The sequence below is a fragment of the Arvicanthis niloticus genome, chromosome 2 (genome assembly GCF_011762505.2).
Source record: "Arvicanthis niloticus isolate mArvNil1 chromosome 2, mArvNil1.pat.X, whole genome shotgun sequence".
NCBI classification, from domain to species: Eukaryota; Metazoa; Chordata; class Mammalia; order Rodentia; family Muridae; genus Arvicanthis; species Arvicanthis niloticus.
Window position 1 is genome coordinate 2,302,466 of NC_047659.1, and position 20,720 is coordinate 2,323,185.

Below are 20,720 nucleotides of genomic sequence, written 5' to 3' on the forward strand. Positions count from 1 at the left end.
AAAAATCAGGAATCAAGGCCCATACCTAAACTGACTAAAAGCACTATACAGCAAACCAGTAGCCAACATTAAACTACACGAAGAGAACCTTGAAGCAATACCACTAAAATCAGAGACTTGACAAAGCTGCCCTCTCTTCCTACCTATTCAATATAGTACACAAGTCCTGAACAGAACACCACTGTTAATGCACTAAGATCAAGAATTGAAAAATGAGACCTCATAAAATTGCAAAACTTCTGTAAGCCAAAGGACACTGTTAATAGGAAAAAATGCAACCAACTGATGGGGAAAAGATCTTTGCTACCTCAACATTTGAAAAGACGGCTAATATCCAATAAATACAAGGAACTCAAGAAGCTAGAATCAAGAACCAAATAACCATATTAATAAATGGGGTACAGAGTTAAACAAAGAATTCTCAACTGAGGAATACCAGATGACTGAGAACTACAAAAGAATGTCAAATGTCCTTAGTCCTCAGGGAATTGCTAATCGAAACAACCCGCAGATTCCACCTCAAACCAGTCAAAATGGCTAAGATCAAAAACTTAGGTAATAGCAGATGCTGGCAAGGATGTAGAGAAAGAGGAACATTCCTCCATTTTTGGTGAGTTTATAAGCAGCTACAACAACCCTGGAAATCAGTGTGGCAGTTCCTCTGGAAAATTGGACATAGTAGTACCTGAGGATCCATCTTTACCACTATGGGCATATAGCAAAAAGATGCTCCAACACAGAAGAAGGACACAGGCTCCACTGTGGTCATAGCAGCCTTATTTATAAAATCCAGAATCTGGAAAGAACCCAGATGCCCTTCAAAGAGGAATGGATAATGAAAATGTGGTACATTGATACAATGAAGTACTACTCAGCTATTAAAAACAATGACTTCATGAAATTCTTGGAACTAGATAATACCATGCTGAGCAAGGTGACCCAGTCACAAAGGAACACACATGGTATTCACACACTGATCAATGGATATTATCCCCAAATCTCAGAACACCCAATATATAATTTGAATACCAGATGAAGCTCAAGAAGAAGGAAAACCAAAATGTGGATATTTTGGTCCTTCTTAGAAGGGGTAACAAAATACTTATGAAGGAGAGACAGAGAAATATTGTGGAGCGGAGACTGAAGAAAAGGCCATCCAGGAACTGCCCCACCTGAGGATTCATCCCACATACAGTTCCCCACCCAGAAACTATTGTTGATGCCAAGAACACTTTCTAACAGGAGTCTGATATAGCTGTCTCCTGAGAGGATCTGCCAGAGCCTGACAAATACAGAGGAGGATACTTGCAGCCAACCATTGCACTGAGAATGGGGGTCACAAATGGAGGTGTTAGGGAAAGTACCCAGGCAACTGAAGGGTATTGCAGCCCCATTGCAGAGGCAAAAATATGAACCAACCAGAAGCCATAGCTCCCAGACACTAAACCACAAACCTGTGTACACATGGAGGGAGCCATGACTCCAGCTGCATATGTAGCAGAGGATGGCCTTGTAGAACACCAATGGGAGCACAGGCCCTTGGTCCTGTGAAAGCTCAATGCCCGATTGGAGGGGAATAACAGTATGGTAAGTAGAAATGAGTGGGTGGGTGGGTGTGTGGCGGGGACACACACTTAAAAGCAGGGGATGGGAAAATGGTATAGGGGGTGTTCAGAGGGGAATCCAGGAAAAAGGATAGCATGTGAAATGTAAATAAATGATCAAATTTAAAATAACAGAAGAGAAGACATCATTGATGTCTGTTACAGAAACTTGTGGCACAGACTCATGGAAACTTCTTAAAGAACTATTCTGTTCTGTGAGGTCCACTGTGAGATCACTTGAATGTCAGCTACCTCCATCTGTTCCCCATCTGTTCTCTGCTGTTCCTTGCCCAGCATTATAAGTTTAATATGGAGCAAGAGAACCCAGTTCAAAGTAGCAAGGGTATGCCATATACCAGGCTGGGTAGTCCAGGATACAGCTTGAACTCATGTAATTCTTGAATCCTTAGTTCTTAGAGATATTTTCTTTTTGGTACAAACCCTATGACAGGCTGAATATTAAATTCAGGATGCTTCATTTACAACATGAGAAGACAACGATGAACATGCAGAAAATGACCAGCAGGATGTGTGATGCCATAGAGAATTGCAAGAAGCTGATTGAAGAGAACTATTCCTACAGGTGAGTCACTGACACAGTTGAGACCACACCACTAGACAGGGGATGTTCTGCCCTTCTAAGACTTTAAACAAATGTCAGGGCTCTGATTCTATACTGTCTGCCTTTAACAGGAGGCCTGCCTCTAGGCAAGGGTCTTGGATTTGTACCCTTTGAATTCAGTTGTCCTAGGTTTGAACAGTGTCTCAGACAATCCAATCATTATTCTTCCCAACTCAGGATTCTGTAGATAGAAAAGATTTGCACCATGATGGGATTATTAATCAAACCTCAGCCTCTAGAGCTCAGACAGGAAATGTATAGTTCTGGTTTCCATGAGACACATGGAAAGTTTGCATATATTTGAAACTCCTATCCACTCTCAGAGGGGATTTGTCCTCTAACTGCTGATGGTTTTCTAATACCACAGACATATAAGCACCCATGTGGATGATGGTCTCTTCCTTGAAGTACATGAAACCCTCTTGGTTTCAGGGTTTTCAGAAGTACTTTGAGCCTTGTGGAATGTGGCTTGTCTCTGGATTTGACACGCTTCTATTTGGTGCTGAGAAGTAAACTGTGGCCTCTAGGCTGCAGCTGTCTGTGGATGAGGGTCCTTGCAGGGAGGATGGTACTTGGAGGAGTGTTGGGAAAATTGAAGTTGGCAGGAAATCATGGTTTTGGGTTGTTTGTTTAGCAGCAGGCACTGCCATCTCCTGAGTGAGTGTACTCAGCTGAAGCACTAAGTAAAGATGTAGTGGAATAAGAACAGAAAGCTACTGGGGAAGCAGATTGAACTGCAAGTGTGCTGTGAGGAAACAGTGTAGCTCTGTGCGGAGGCCAAGCAGGTTGCAGCAGGTAGGATGTGGTATCAGGGTCTGATTGCCCTCATGTCTAACCATAAACATGGACAAACCCATGTATCTGTCCACAGACTTATCCTGCTATTCACCTATGTCTCATTTAATTCTTCACTTATTTAGTCATTTACATTCTATGCAAGTAGCCTCTTTCATAAGGTTTGGTAAGCAAATGTTCCTGCTCTGCATGAATCTGCAGCTCATGAGGGAGATAGACTGATCACACTTCAAGCACCTACATGCCACTAAGTTACAGGAATGCCATGCGGTATATTCTCTTTACAGTAGCATGGATCTTACAAGGAGGAAATAAAGGGCCATTGCTCACTTGCTTTATGGGAATCTCAGGCAGGAAGCAATTTTCAAGGTTGAGAGACAAGGGAAAATGCCAAATGAATAGTTCTAATTATTGTCTTTGGGCATCTTTGGTTCTTTTTCCTTTTCCTTGTATCCCAAGATGGTCAGTCACTTCTACACTATGTAGGTCTAGGGACACAATGACAGAGCCTGAATAGCAGCTTGTCAGCCATGTTTTTGTGAGTGCTGCTGGAGAGTTCATTCCTGGCTCTTGAATTCTGAAGCTGGCTGCATGAATTGGAGTTTAGTGCTGTGAGCTGAAACCATGACCAAGGTAATTCTTCCAAGGACGTTTAATTGGGGCTAGCTTAAAGGTTAGAGTCTTAGTATTTTATCATCAAGGCTGGGACACGGAAGCATCAAGGGAGGCATGATGTGGGAGTAGCTGAGAGTTCTACATCTGCATCTGAAGGCTGCAATTCGAATATTGACTTTCAGGTAGCTAAGAGGAGGGTCTTAAAGCTCACAACCACAGTGACACAGCTACTCCATCAGGGCCACACCTTGTAATAGTGCAACTCCCTAGGAATAGCATACACAAGCCATCACACTGGGATATGGGAAAGGGTTTTCACAAGCTGAGGGTTGCTGTGAGAGATTTGACGCTACAAGAGAAAAATTACTCCAATCATATCAACCAAATATGAACAAGAAATGTGCTTCCTAATCCTTTGTCAGCAGGAAGGATGACTGAGAGGGTGGAGGGTCTCACTTGGGACATTTGCATTGGGTAGCCTAAATTCCATTGCTCTTCCTACATGATGAGTTACTCATTGCTTTCTGATCACTTGTGTTTTCTGAGGTGTGTGTGTGTGCATGTGCATATGTATGTGCATGTGTGTGTGTGTATGTCTGGATTTATGCATCTATGCAATTTTTTGTGCTTCTATAAACCATATTTTATGAGAAGCGTATAATTGCTGTTCAGTTTGCATTCTAGAAACATGCAATATAGCAACTCATCATTCTGCATCTCCACTAAGGTCCCTAGAACAAAAGGACCCATAACCTACTATAAAGTGAGATTTTCAAGTGACTGAAAATCTTTTGATCCACCTTGAAGTACTTTGGAGTAAATTAACAAAAACTAGTTAATGAGGGTGAGTTAAAGGCTGCAGTGTCATGCACCTCTGCCTGAGAGTCACCAAGGCTGGCCTAGGGTTTATGTCCTACAGCCATTGTGAGGTAGACAGTCTGCTTGATGGCATGCTTTTATATTGCTGAAACTGAGGTGCTTATTGGAAAAATCTAGGCTCTATACTTTAAGGCCATGGTAGAATTTCACGTGGTAATGTGTGTCTTTAATTCTAGGCTCAGGAAGATGTATCCATGTCTTCCAAGCCAGCCTGGGCTATATAACCTTTGACTCAAAACAGTCAAAAATGCACTGGTGGGATGTGTCAGCAGGGGAAGTTGCTTGCAACCTAGCTGGTAATCAGTTTTTCTCTCCAGAAGTCACAAGAAAGGAGAAAATTGATTCACAATGTATCTTTTGGGCTGGCCTGTCCTTGACCATAGGTCTTCCTTCCCTTTCCACAGGGTCATACTCAAATGGAACTCACCTAAATTTGTCATTAATTGCTAGGAGATAGGGTTGATAGGGAAGGCACCTGACACAGAGCTAATCAGATGTGGGGCCTTTGTAGTCAAAGCATCTTGAAAGGCTGGAACTCTTTCTCCCAAATAAGATTGAGACAATTGCATGCACCCAGGTCTTCCCAGGCATTTACTATCCCCGGCCTCCATATTTCAAAGACATCAAACAACCAAAACAGATGCTACTGTTTAGGAAACTAAGCAAATCACATACAGTAACAAAAGGTCCAGGACTTGATCCCAGGGTGATGTTTCACCCTCAGTTCACTTCACCATAAACCTGTCACCATGGCTACACATTCACTGTGGTTTCTGACTCCAAAATAAATATCACTTCTTGGATCTTTATTTGTAGACAGAGCTTGCCCTGAAACTGGTTCTGCCTTTTAGGGATATGAGTCATGGATGTGACAGGTGTACTAAAGATTCATGTGATTCCTGATTGACCTTGCCACTTCCAAACTCTGTGACCTGAAGCAGATGCCCTAACATTTCAAGGACCCTGTTTGCTGAACTTACTGTTAATCTCCACATTGTGGGGACCTTAAAACGAGTAGTGGCTTCAAGAGTGGTAGAAATCTTAGCCCTCTCTCAGCCTCTTTGCTTGGCTTCTCAGTCCCAACACTATGGATGTAATTAAACAAGCTGAGCATATTCTAGTTTCATAATCCACATTGAAATTTGACATGAACACTGGTCAGACTTCATAACCACCAGGAGCACGTGGCCTCCCTTTTCCCCTTTGGCTACTACTGGGTTCCCTCTCTATTTTTTCTATTTTCTTGCCTGATCTGAAGTATCAGCTTTGAATACTCAGATTTTGGGTAATTTGCCTTGGCTTGAGACTCTGGGTATGGGCTCTGTCTCTATTTAGGACTCTGTGTATCAAGCTAAGTTCTTAGTAGAGCTGTTTCCACCTCTCCAGCACTAGATACTTTCAGGAGCTTCTAGCCGTCATAGATGGGTGGCTCTCTAGAGCTTAGATAGGAGATATGACTGAGAAGAACACCCTGCCTCCTACAGACCTTTCTCTGCTGAACAAACTCCATGCCTAGCTTCAAAATGTAGACTTGGGCCCCCACCACATCTGGCTGGACTGTAGCTTCCCCTCCAGTTTAGTGGAGCAGGGACCTTGAATGAGTCTTATTGTTTCTGACCATCCACTTAAGTGGAACTTAGGTCCTTGCTGATTATGTGCAGTGTGCTCTTCTCTGCATGGCTGATGGTCAATGTGATCCTGCTGGTGCAGCGGGTGCACTCAGGGCCTTGGTCCTATGGTCCTTCACCCCTGCATCAGCCCATGTTTGTGTTCTAAGTGTGACTGTGTGGCATGGCAGTAAACAAGATGCTGGGCAATTGTCAGACATTCCAATCATTCTCGATGCCTATCAGCAAATCCAGAGTCTACAGGAACTGCTGCCTGACCCAGGCAATCATTTATGTGAAGCCTCTGCCTCCATGGTCTTCTTTGTGCTGGTCTAGACATGGTAGGTGCTGGCTATGGTACTGGAGTGCCAGCTGTCTTGAACACATCCCTTCTTCCACTCAAGCCACATTACACTGTGCTTGGGGAAGTGCTGGCAGTGCTGGTTATGGATGCCTTCTGCGTGGATTTCTTCTGGCTCCAGTTTGCTGGCTTTGGGAAGTTCATGCAGAACTATCCGGGAACTTGGTGCTTCATCCAGATGGCCCAAAAGAATTACTGAGATTATTAATTGGATTAAGACTATATTTTCATCAAATCTAACCTCACTAGTATCCTGAAAGAGAAAAAGAGAATGGGACATTAAAATCTATTCCAGGGCTTGCCAGCTGGGTTCATAACAGCACTACAGACAACCATAAAATTGACAAAGATAAGTGAGGTCACACAGGGGTCATAAGAGCATCCTGCTCCTTTTGTAGAGTACTTCCTAGGGTCTTATCACACCCATACACCCACAGACACATATGTACTGGAGAAGAGTCAACTGTTCAACATACATTGCTTTTGTCACTCAGTTTGCACCAAATATTAGAAGTTCCAAAATGTAGAGGCATTTGAGGATATCAATGGGACACATTGGGTGGAGGTAGCTCAAAAATATGTGTGACAAGAGTAAACTGATTGAGAGTCAGAAATACAAGAGACTTATCTAGACCAAAGTAGTAGCCTGATGAGAAAATATGAATAATAAACTAGTCCAGTGAAACAGAAAAAATGGGGCCTGGAAACAAGCAATGCAGCATTAGAAAAAGAACAATGTGCCTATCACAAGGGAAAGGACATTGTAAAAATAGGAGCCTTAATTGGAAGAAAACACACTCAACTCCTATGGATAAAAAATAGCTTTGCCCTAGATTGCATGCTCTAAGCTCTGAGGATCCTAGGGTAACACTTAAAGTTGGGGAAAGAACAACTGACTTCTGAATAGACCCATGGTAACTTTTAAGTCCTTAAGAATCCCATAGGCTAACCTATGTTGAAATCAAAAGATTTCAGTCCAAGGGGAAACAGGAATAGTGCCTGTCTACCACTGGACCAGCAAATATTCCACTGAATAGGGAAGAGAATCACATGTCACTGGTGTGTCAGATTATTACTACCCACTGTAGGCATGAGAATTTTTCCATATACTGAAAGTTACCATCATCTTCTCTGATAATGAGCCTCAGCCTTCCAGATACTCAAAAGATGACCCTCAAAAAGTATAGTCTAGCATTCTAGTTTGCACATCCATCCAGTTCTATCAGCATGCCTGCTCCACTCCCACACCTCACAGACCTCCTGTATTTCAGAGCTCTGTGGTAATCATAGACACATGTGAGACACCTGCCAGAATCTGCACCCAAGCTTGGATAACCACACTCTCTGAACTCCATCATCCTTCAGGTCTAAACCTCCATCTGCAACTGGGGTAGATCCTGACACTGCATCTCCAAGCTTGCTTGTCTCCCAGGAGATCTGCTCTAACCAGGGACATAGATAAGACACCCATCCCAATAACTATGCCAGCTGAGAACCCTGCAGAATCCAACATCAATGGCATCTATCCTGCTCTGCCTGATCCCAATGGTTCTTCCAGTTTGCACATTTCTCTGCAACTGAGTAAGATCCTCCCCTTGTACCACAAAGCCTGCCTGTCTTCCATTATGTCTACCTATCCAGGGAAACAGAAGGATTGTTATAACCAGTATCACTGTGAAGAAATAAAGAAAATCTTTCTATAATTCAATGAAAACAAAGATGCAGCATACCCAAAATTTTGAGACACAAGAAAAGCAGTGTTAAGGGGAAAATTCACAGTACTGAGTGCTTTCATAATCAATCTGGGGTCATCTTCTCCCAGCAACTTAACATCACACCTGAGGTCTCTAGGACAAAAAGAAGCAAACCTATCTAAGAGGAGTAGATAGCAGGAAATACTCAAACTCAGCACTGAAATCAACCACATAGAAACAAAGAGCTAGATACAAAGTGTCAACAAGAGCAAGAGCTGGTTCTTGGAGAAAATCAACAAGAAAGATAAACCCTTAGCCAAACTAAATAAAGGGCACCGAGACAGTACCCAAATTAACAAAATCTGAAATGAAAAGAGAGACATAACAAAAACAGGAAATTAAAAATTTATCATGTCTTACTAGAAAAGCTTATACTCAACACATCTGGAAAATCTAGATGAAATGGATGATTTTATACACAGATACCACATACCCAATTAAATCAAGATAAGGTAAACTATCTAAACAGTCCAATAACCCCTATAGAAATAGAAGGAACCATAAATGACCTCCTAACAAAAACTTCCCAGCACAAATGAGGCCATTGGTTCTCTAATCTGGAATGAGTCTGCACAGATCATCTTTGAGGCTTTAAAGACAGGTGATTTTGGCTCCAACACTAGCACTTCCAGATACCTCCAAACCTTTTCATCTATAGGCCCATGAAACAAAAGCTACTGCAAAGGGTATGGAACCACACATTTTAGTCTATGGAATCACAGTGTACTACACCTGTCCAAGCTATTGGACCATGTACTGTCTGGCTTGTCCACTTGTCTAAGAGCTGTGGTGGCTACCAGTATTCTAGTGAAAGAAGCAGAGAAGTTAACTCTGGGTTAGCATCTTATACTTACATTCACCCCATGCAGTTGAGGCTCTTCTCAAAGGAACATGGGAACCCTGGCTGTTTAATGCACATGTGAACCATCCTTGAATCTGGTTTGAAAAGGCTCCTGGCATCAATCTTGCTAACATCTTGCCAGCTGATGACCCACAGATGCTCATCTGTAACTGCATTTGGAAACAAGCATAATGAAAGAGATCAGTCTAGACCTAATAGAAACCCCACATTTCATGTAAGATTCTGATGCAATGCTCTAGATGGGTGGGAAATCTTCATTAAACATGGACCCAGGTACACAGGGGCTTCAGCAGTTATTGTAACTGAAACAATTTGGACCCAAGAATTATAGCCCAAATTTGTTTGTGGAAAACAAAGACCTGTTGTCAAATATCAGGACACCACTATGCTTTAGTTACTGCATATGTGGATGCTATGATCTATAGGGAAAAGTGCTTATCATGGCTGGCAGGAAGGACATTAGAAACAAAGAGGGATTCTTGGCTCTCCTCCAAACTATTTGCCTTCCTCTATGAGTTTCTTGCTTTCAATGCTGAGGACATAGACTTAATGACTCCCTCAGGGCCAGAGATAACATGGAAGGGTACTGTGTGGAAACAACAGGGCTCTGTGAGGAGGCCAGCATGAAGATCTATGACCTATGTACCAAGCAGCAATAGGTATGATGCATGAAGCATCAGGGGCAGGTTTCCCTCATGACTAATAAACAGAGTCAAGCCCATAGACCATCCTCCACCTTATCCAGGCACTCTCCTATATCTCATCAAGTTGTTTTGTGATCATTTACAAAACTTTCTGTGGAGTTAGCCTCTTTCAAGAAACTGCATGATTGGCAAGCAACACCACCTGCTCAACTACAAGCTGCAGTTCATTAAGATAGATAGGGTGAACACACATTACATACCCACATGCCATTATGCTACAGGGGTTCCTTTTGTGTGCTTCCTTGACTGGAGCACAGAGCTTTGAGTGATGTAGTCAGGGACTGCAGCTCATTTGTTGGTAGGGGTCATGTGAGGTCACAGTTAGGAAGCATTTGTAAGTCTTGGAGCCCAGTGAAATTTCAAAATGACTGGTTCTCATTGTCTATTTTTTTTTGGGGGGGGTGCATTTTGTATATTTTCTCTCCCTTTTCCCCTGCATTGCAAAATGGTCTCTTAACACAGCCTAGACCTTGGTTCACAGTGACAGAGCCTGAGAAGCAGCTTGTCAGTCCTGTTTCATGTCAGTGTTGCTAGGGTTCTTTCCTGGAGCTTCTATTCAGGAGCTGACTGGATGAACAGGGATGTATGAAGAAAGGCTTCTCTCTGGCTGAGGGTTAGGGTGAAAGATGTTAGGCTTCAAGAAAAAAAAATTTCCAACTCTCTCAACCTAGTCTGCAGAAGAAGCTACTCAGTAAGTGTTTTTAGTCTCTAAGGGATGGATAGCACAGTCCTGGGTCTCACTTGAAACCTCAGGATTTCTACATTCAATGTATCCTCCAGCATTGAGGTCTGCTTACTGTTTCCTGCTCACTTATGATTTCTGATGTGTCTGGGGAAGGGGGATATGCATGTCTGTGCCAATATGTATATTGGTGGGTGTGCTGAGAGGCCAGTTAATTACATGTGGTTTTGCAGTCTTTCTGCAACCTAAGCCCAGGTCTCTCACTGAATCTGAAACTTCATGCTTTGGTTAAGCTGTCTGACCACATCTTTGAATCATCTGTCACCTCCCAGCAGAGCTCCTGGTATTGTCTGCTCTCAAGTCACTGCTACAAGGGTAAATTACTCATAGAGAGGAAGAACATGGTAGCTCTCTCCACATTTTTACATATTTTATTGTTTTGGGTTTTGTTGTTGTTGTAAAAATCAGTTTATTAACATGGACGAAGGCAATGCTGTCTGTTCCAGGTGTCAGACACACAACTTGTCCCACTGTGTTTTCTCATGAGCTTTCTTGTCATTAGCCTTAAATCCCTAGGGAGAGGGAGGAGGGTGTTGGTGACCCAGGATGGGCCTTATCCTACAAACCTAGGCTCCACACAACACACAGGTGAGTTTTTCAACCCAATAAACCTTTATTAAACAAACAGAACCCATGTTGCCAACACTTAAAAGTAAATAATTTCATATTTAGCCCAGCCCACCCTTCCCAAATCTTGCCATGTGACCTCAGATTCCCCTTCCTAGTCCTTCCCTCATTCATTACAACTTCCTAACCCTGGGTTTAGAGGCCCACCCATGTGCAGAACAACCATGAAGCAGACATGGTACTCTTGGAACCAGAGTGAGATATGGGGTGTAAAGGGGTGCTCAACAATAGCTAGCTGCACACGTGAGACCAACGTTGTCTCCAAGGATTTGGCATCCTATTTAAACGACCCTTAGGAACCTGAACACCAGCCTCTCATTCTCAAAAGGGAGTATGAGGCTCTTAGAGGGCAAGGGGCAACAGTCCAGGCACTCCAGTGTCACATAGGATGGTTCCCTAGTCTGGTGGGAAAGCAGTGGGTTTGGTTCACTGACCACTAAGGACAACTCACCTGGGTTCTTATAACTGGCCATCTACTGGTCTTCAGAATCCAGTGGCCACAGAGACAAAGCTTCTTCCAGAATCTCCAGGTCAGGGTCCCTCCATGGCCCAGGGACTTTCTCACAGCACTCTTCCTCTCACCTGCCTACCATATAGTGGCAGCAAGAGGAGCAGCTGCATCTCAAACACTCAGGTCATGGGGACAGGCGCCCAGGCTGGAAGTGACCTTCCTGGCTGCTTCTTCAAGGGCCTCTCCCTCTGCTCTACCTCCCAGGCTGTCAATGCTACCCTATCACTCTAGGCAGAGGAGCTCCTGGTCCTGGGACCACCACCCCTTCCAGCTTTATGAAATGAAGAGGTGTCTAAGGATGTCACTTTTGGAATTATGTAGGACCCAGGTCCTACTGCCTGCTCTATGGTGCCTCACTCAGAGAGGCTCCGGTCCAGCCCTCTCACAGGACAGAAAGCAAGGCTTCCCTTTTACTGTTTTGTAATTAGAGTCTTTCATAATAAAGACTAGAGATTGACATCATTAATCTGTAGAAATCCCTCGTTTTGCTGTCTGAAGTGATCCTCCAAAAATGCAAAGGACATTATTGGACTTGATTGACTCTTTTACAATAGAAAAGACTGTGTACAGGTCTAGACTGTGTACAGCCCTTAAAGACGAATGTTGCTTTTACATAGATGAAGACAGGGATGGTTAAAGAGAACATGAGGGACAAAGATGAGAGCTGGTACAAGAATTGGTTTTCAACCCCTTCATGATTGTTAACCCTACTTCCTTTCATTTTAAGACCATTAGTTGGGATATTTTTACTTGTTCCTTTTGGTTTCTGAGCCTTACATAGGCTGATTAACTTTGTGAAACAAAAGGTAGATAATTTGATAGCAAAATCTATTCAGATACATTATCATAAGTTAGCTATGGAAGACCATGAGACACAGGACCAGGTTGTTGCACTATCCAGGGTATTCACTACTCAACCTAAAAGAGGGGACTCCCACCCATAGACCAAGCAGAGAGGAGCCTCCCAGAACTCCCTCTGACTGGCTATCTAAATTCTTGCTTAGGCTGCGAGGCTAAGCACTGCAAGGGAATATAAATAAAAATTTAAAATATCTTTCTGTGTTTCCTGAGGGACAAGCCTGATTGCATAGGGGTTAATGTTAAAAGCATCTCATCTCCAGGAAAAAGACATCTGGATAGTTCTGGCCCTCATGCCTCACTGGACAATGACAAGAGGATCAGAGCCATTACAGGGTCCCCTTTAATTACTGGAGGTCAGGCTTCTATTCCTGTCTTTGCAAGATTAGAATTGCCATGGTCTTTCTATACTTGGAGAAGGGAGGAGATGTCAGGGGCAGCCTTGCTTATACACTGAAGGCCTAAAATCAGCCATAGGTCTAAGACAGCCTGTTAACACAAAGTCCTGGTTTCTGTGGAAAAACAATGAGCAGATGGCTATAAGATCTTGTAAACAAGTAGTCTTCATGGAAATGTATCAGCCTGGATAGTCATAGACCTTGTGGATAGGTAGCCTTGTTATATAGTACCAACTTAGATAAGGACAAGTGAATCATCGACAATCATAGTGGCCTGTTCCCTGAACCTTTGCCCAGGTGATACCCTGTATTTCCCCTGAAAAACTACAGTCCTGCGCCTTCCCCTTTCCCACATTCTACCTTTATGTGTTTATAACACCTGTGTGAAAAAGTAAAAATTAGGATTTGATCAGACTTTAGGCAAATCATCCTTTGCATTTGGCTGTTTTTGTCGATTCTCTCTTTCAGGTTATCTCCCAGAAACTGTTTACTGCCCTGCAGGACAAGCCACAGAACAAGAAGTAGGGGTCCACAGGCTCCCCACAAATAATACTAGAGTAGCTATAAGCATAGTGGTGTCCTTTCTTTTTTTTTATTAATATCCCTTTTAAAGTTCAATGCTTTCCCTTGGGAAGATTTGCAAGCTGCACACTCTTGCTGATTACAGTATCTCTTCAGTGAGCTTGGATTTCCTGAGAGATGGTTTCTCTGGGGATTCACAGATGGAGATTTGCACAAGTGGAATCCAGGCAGATTCCTTCACTCCAGCTATAATAACAGCCTTCAATTAAATGGTGGCTAGGCTCCCTTGAAGGCCTCTGTATAGTGCCTCATTCAGACATTGCTACACAGTTATTTTTCAATACATTATATATGGATTATTGGAGACATGTGGCCTTTTATTTAGCACAGTGTGTAGTTCACAGTTCACTTTCAAGCCATTTATTAAATCTGAGAAAAAATTCCAGTTCCAGGTGCTCTCTGGCCCTTCTTCTTTGGGAATACAGGGAATGACCTTAGCTCAAAGGTCATAATGGATTGTCCTGCTGAATAAGCCTGGTGTTTGCTGGAAAACTGACATGGCAGGCTCTCACAAGGCCTTTGTCTCTTCCTCCCCTAGGTCCAAAATGTTCCACCAGAAGCTCAAATAGGGCACAGTACAGGTCAAGATCTCCCTCAGACACAACTCCTCACCGGGAGCACTGAGTGTGCAAAGCAATGAACCACCATTGCATCTCATCCCTATATCCATGGCAAACTTGGGCTGCATTTTCTTCCTTTCTTTGGGTTCCTATATGTTACAAGGCCTTTATTTTGTCTAGCCTCTGGTCCAGCAAGAGTGCATGTATGGAATGCTTCAGAAGTGCTGAGGGACATCAAGATCTGTTGGTCATCCAGGAGGAGCCCAAGAATGTAAATTTTTGCTTGTCCTCATGGATCATCAACAATAATTTCAGGGAGATCAGTCAAGCAAATGTTAAAGACCTTGAGGTATTGTCTGTAACATGACTCATCCTTTGCCTTGGAAGAAATTGTCCAACAGCAAACCCCCACCCCAATGGGGCATACCTACATTCATCTTGAAGAGATTGTTACCATTGCTGACTGCCTTTGTACTATATTTCCAGGGCCAGCAACAGGCTATAGGTTAGTGCAGCAAATTCTACAGCAAGGGAATGCTGCTTAGCTTAATTATTGTGTTTTGATTTTGGTTAGAGTTTTGATTGCCTTGAGTATATGGTTTTCTTTCTTTTCATTTGAAGTTTTGTTATTATTTTTTGTTACTGTAATTTGCTGTTTTGCTAAGGCTGTATAAAGTATACTTTGACTCCTCCACTTTAAGCTGGTATTGAAAAAAAATTAATGTATTTTTATGAATAAAAAGGCAATCTCTAATTTTTATCTCATAAAAACCATCAGTCTTCATGTGTGTTTCACAGTCTTGTAACAGTAGAAGTATCAGGTAGGAATGGACCTCTTCAAGTGTAATGTGGCTTACGCTTCGTTACTGGTTCCCAACCAGTCAGAGCTACACAAAGAATTGTGTTTATGATGTGGATAGTGTGACACACTTTGTGGATCCCAAATTCATGCTGAAAACCACATCCATGCTGTATCTTTGTGGTCATAAATTCAGCCATGTTAAAATGTACTACTCCTTAAATGCTCATGGTGAAAAAACTGAGGAGAAACATAGAAGTGTTTCTCTAATATATCCCATGAAATAAAATTATTTACTAAGGGAGTATCAAAGAAATTAGTAACCACAGAGCTGTATGCCTCTTGTTTCCTTGAAAGGTAGCATCACTTATAACTGCACAGCAGAGTTCATGAATTCCAAGATCTATTGGGAGATGTTGTGTTTTTGTTCGTTTGTTTGTTTTGTTTTGTTTTGTTTTGGTGGTGGTGTTGTTCTACTGATGATGATTTTGTTCTCTTGGCCTGGACAATGTATTGAATGTTTTTTTTTTTAATTTGGTTAGGGTGTTGTTTCTGTTTTTGCATTATTTCTTTTATATGTATGGGTGTTTTACCTGCTGTGTGTCTGTACACTACATGCATGCAATTCTCTCAAGGCCAGAAGAGGCCAGTGGATTCCACCTGGAACTGAAGTGACAGAGGATTGTTAATCATCACTCTTAAGGTCCTCTGAAAAACAAATTATCAAATGAATCAGCCATGTATCTAGCCCCTGCCTGGACTTTTTTCCTTATTTGTGTGCTGTATCAGCTGCACTGGATCACACCCAACCAAAGAGAGAAGATTCTTGAGACCTTGAGACATACTTGGGGCAGGCATGTTCAATGTTTAAACTCTGAGGCCTCCAGGTAGGGTATTAGAGTGGGTTTTTTTTATCATGCCTCAGGATCTCTTATTGTCAGGGTTGGAGCAGATCTCTCATGTCTCATCGTGCATGACAGTGCAGATTAGGCTTTATCAGATGAAATGCAAAATTGAGAACACTCTGAGTGGTAGAAGTGGTAAATAAATCCTGTTGAAGTGCCATCAAAACAGTGTTTAGATTAAGCTTCCGAGAAGCCCAGAGGGATGGAGCCTGCAGCAGAGGACACAGGACTGTGGGGTGAATATTTCCATTAAAGGCTAGCAAGTGAGAGGGATGGTAGATGTTGCCTGTATCTTTGCTCTACCTTCTGCCTTTACTCTGGGAAGTGATTCTGATACCAGGACCCTCCCAGCTTCCCTTAAATCTGAGGCTAAAACACAGACAAACAGACAGACAGACAGACAGACACACACACACACACACACACACACACACACACACACACAGAGTTGTTCATTTTCTACTTGTCTCCAGGGGTTTTAATATCTTCAGACTGGAAAAGGGTGTCTTTGTCAATTTATTTCTACCTCTTCCACCTCCCTTACATTTTAGCCTTTCAGTCACATCTGTTCCCTGCTAAATGCCCCTGACCACCTGCCTGTAGGAGCAGACTCTGTGGCCATTTTTTGATACCTCACACTGTTGCGTTGTTCTTCTTTCTCCAATTCTCATGCCCCTTCCTTTGGTCTGCATTTCTTCCAATGACCTGTACCTTCTGCTCTGCAATTAGCCCATGGCATTTTTTACTGACAGGTCAACAAACAATTGAGAACAGGACCTTAACATCAGAACTGTCCCCTACAAATAGATGTTGCACTTTTACCATAGTAGATCCCACAGTATATTAGAAAATGTTCATTCAGATGAGTAACTTATTCTGGTGAATCTCCCCTAAATAGTGTGACTTCTAAGACTGAGGAGGAAGTAATCCTGTGCATCTCAAGACTGGTGTTGTCAAAACCGAGAGTAAAAAAATCACCTCTTTATGAGTGATGGACAGATATACACATGAACTTCAGTATAGGTACAGAGCTTCTTCAATTCTGTGACTGAGGTGATCAGGTGGTTTGTTGGCTCAACAAGTAAAGTTGTTTTTGCCAACTCTCTAGAGTTTTTCCCTTATACCTACATGGTTGAAGGAAAGAGCAAACCACCTACAAATTGTCCTCTGATTTTAATGTTGGGGGTGCAGTGAGTTACCCACCACTTCAAACTTTCAGGGTTTTGCTGTTAGGTTTCTTAACTGCACTTGTTTCTTTAATAATTACCACTTAGTCTTAATCCTTAGATTTTCTCACACACTTTTCTACATCTATTTGCTCTACATTTTACCTCTAATTCTCACTGTAAACCTCATTAAATGTGGTCACTACAGATCATTTCATGCAGTCTTAGAATTTCTTTTGCCATATTAATTCATCTTTTATTTTTGAAGTTAGCTTCACTCAAATTTCAAATGGAAAGAATGCAGCCAGTTTTTCTTCCTTTTTCTAGTTTTCATTTATTGAAAATGTTTTTTTCATACAATACTTATTGTTTTCAGCTCCACCAACTCTTCTAAGACCCTCTCTCCCTCTCCTTGTATCTGAAATCACACCCTTTCAAATCTCTCCTAGAAAACAAATAGCCATTTAGATAATATTGATAAACCAGCCTGCCTCCATCTTAGGCTTGAAAACAATTTTATACTAAAGAAATATTATGTTCCTTGCTGTTTATGATTAAATACATTTCTCAAATTTCCTATACCTAATAAATAACCTTAACTCAAAGGGCTGTGTACTATGCCCATTCCAAAATGGCAAAAATGCCTTGTTTCTTCTAAAGATAATTACGACCACATGTTGTTGTGACCTCCTGTGGTGACCACTTTACTGTGATGCTCACTCTGAAACCATGATACTCTATTATGTGGTTGTTATGATCCACTTGTTATGTTTAGGTTCTGCTTCTTCAACAACATTCATTTGCCTGGAAGTCAGCATGAAGACTATGTTCTAAACATAGGCAGAAACATGGAAGCAGAAACAGAAGCAGATGTTATGGAGAGACAATGCTTATTGGCTCACTCCTCATCAAGCCTACTTTCTTTTACAGCTCAGAACAATGCCTAGGGTTGGCAACACACACAGTGGGGCAGACCCATCCATATCAATAATTATTCAGGAAACAGTCTGAGTTGCCTGTCGGCCATTTTTATGGAGGCATTTTCTCAATTGAGGGTCTTTCTTCCCAACTGATTCTAGCTTATGACATGTTGACCATAAACTAGCCAGCCTATGTAACAATGGTAAATATACTGAGGGAAAAAAATCAAGGAAACAAAACCATTCACAGCAGCCTAAAGAGGAGAATATTTTGGAGTAAACCTAACCAAGGACATAAAAGACATCTGAAATGAATACTAAAACACTGAAGAAATTGAAGACCACACTAGAACATAGAATGATCTCCCACAACTGGAGATTGGTAAGATTAATATTGTGAAAATGATCATTCTATGAAAAGTAATCTATAAACAAAATGCAATGTGAATAAGGTGCCAATTTTGATTCTTCACAGAATTAGAAAACAATTTTAAAGTTCATGTGGAAGCACAAAAGACATGGCTGGTCAAAGCAGTGGGGAAGAATAAGAACACCCTTGAAGGTGACTCAGTACCTGAGTTCAACTTATCCGAGTCTGACTAAGACAAATAGTTATCATCCTTTGGTCTTATTTTGGATTTTAATTTTGGGTATATGCATTTTATCTTTTTTCTTTGAACTGCTAAGTCATTTCTCTCTTTGGGTTGAGGGACTCTATTTGGTTTGGCTTCCTTCTCCCTTGGATTCTCTGTCTCTAAAGTCTGATCCAAATTTTGGGGCCTACTGGATGACCTTGGAGAGGACCCTCCCTGATCATCATCACTATCTAGAGAAATTAAATCTATATCTTCCTTGGAAGAATCAACCTTTTTTCTTTCCTTTCTTTTTTCTTTCTTTTCACTGTCTTTTAATTTTTTTCACCCTCTTCAACAACCACCACTATCGACAGACACTTTGTGAGATCATTTCATTTATCAAGTTCCATTATGTAAAGGCAGTAACTGGGACCTTCTCAGGCCCAAATGGCCTGTAAAATTCTTTAAGTGCATCTCCAACTCTATGCCATCTTTTCTCATCAATAGTTCTTACCTGAGGAATCCACAGAAATAAGTCTTTAATGAAATAAAAAAATGACAACAAATGCTGAATTTCACCCTTACTCCTTTTGTCTTTAAAGCATTTCTCATCTGTTCCACATATAGGTCATGCTGACTTATTTCTTGCCCCATTCTCATACTATGACTTACCAGTGTCAGTGCAGCAGGTTCCAGCAGAGACCACCTTTGTTACACTTTTGAATTTCCTGTCGAAGACCCTTCTTTCAATAATGTCCCTCAAGGAGCCTCTTGTTCTCACTGCCCCATATTGCCTGCCAGGTGACCTGCCATGAGGGTCAATCAATGGGTTCTACAAGGAAGAAAGTGGGGATTCAGGGGCAAGAGATGCAAAGAATGAAGACAAGACAGTTTTCTGATCAAGTCTCTTTTATTGAAACACAATTATGGGTATATAAGCACAAGCAGGGGAGTGGAGCTGGAGACTCTTAACCACAAGTACCTAGCAGCTGGGGACACTAAACAACAAGTCCAGGGTATGTCTGAGGAAAACAACATGATTCTCAGAGTGTGCTCAGTGGTTGTGGGCTGCTTGCAAAAATATCAGCCTAGAAAAACAAGTCTTTATTTAGGGTGGACAAGGATCAACCTACATATATATGGCCCAAGAAGGCTGCAAAGAGAATAGCTGCTTTCTGCTAGGGGTGGGCTTCCAACACCTTTGTATCTCAGTCTGGCTGGAAAGTTGTTGGGAGCCAACTACTAGCAAAAAGTGCTACCCTCTTTGCAACCATTTGAGCAATATACCAACATAAGAGACTTGTTTTGCAAACAGCCTACAACAGCTGAGCACACTCTGATAAACATCTTGTTTTGCTTACATATCTTGTTTTGCTGTTTATTGTCCCCAGCTGCAAGGCTCACATGAAAAGCACCTTCAGCTGTGTTCCTCTGCTTGTCCATGGCTGTAAGCCACCTGGTAAAGGATATAAGTACCCAGAATTTCCTTGCAATAAATAGCACTTCATCAGAGTCTCAGTCTTGTCTCTATTCTCTGTGCCTCTTGCCCCTCCATCCCAACACTCTCTCTCTCTTGCTAGATAGACCCTGTTCACTGACCTGGACAGACCAGATCAGGAAGTAATTAAAAAGCCCAAGCCCTGGGAGAATTTAGACATCCATCTCTGTCTAATAGGTGTGGAATTTCAACATGGTGACATCACACCTGAATAAAGAAAGTTCCTATAAGTGAAGAGTTAAGAGATCACTCTTTCATTCATAAGACTACATTCAATTTACTCAAAAGTGACTGAAACCAAGCAGTCAATATGTACAGTGTATAGGCTTATCAAAATATCAAATCAATTACAAGAACAAAACAACAATAAATCAATAACAAACTTCAAATGAAAACAAGATAAAACAAATAACCAAAGTTAGAAAAACTCAAACCAAAATCTAAACTCTCGAACTGTGGGAAGCAGCATTCTTTGGCTGCTCATTTTGCAGCACAGACTTACAGCCTGTGGCTGACCTTGGCAACATAGTAGGAAAGCAGTTATTGATGGAAATAATCTTTTCAAGAGAAATGTAAGCAGGTCTTCTCTTTTTGGAGTCTGTGTTTGAAGGATATGTCCTCCCAAGACTGAGCATAAGACATGTTACAGTTTTTGGCTCAAAGTCTGCAAGTTTGTTGACAGATATCCATGAAGTTATTCTTCATCAGGGCAAGAAAAATGTACACTCTTACTCTTCCCTGATGCCCAGCAGCTCTTGATGTGCCTCAGCACTGCC

At 41.9% G+C, this 20,720-nt stretch overlaps 1 protein-coding gene across 1 annotated transcript in view; it reads left to right on the forward strand.

Moving 5' to 3' along the window:
- Positions 1–20,720, forward strand: part of LOC117702781 (disks large homolog 5-like) — a 75,638-nt gene that overhangs the window by 25,090 nt on the left and 29,828 nt on the right. The gene's annotated exons all lie outside the window — the stretch shown is intronic.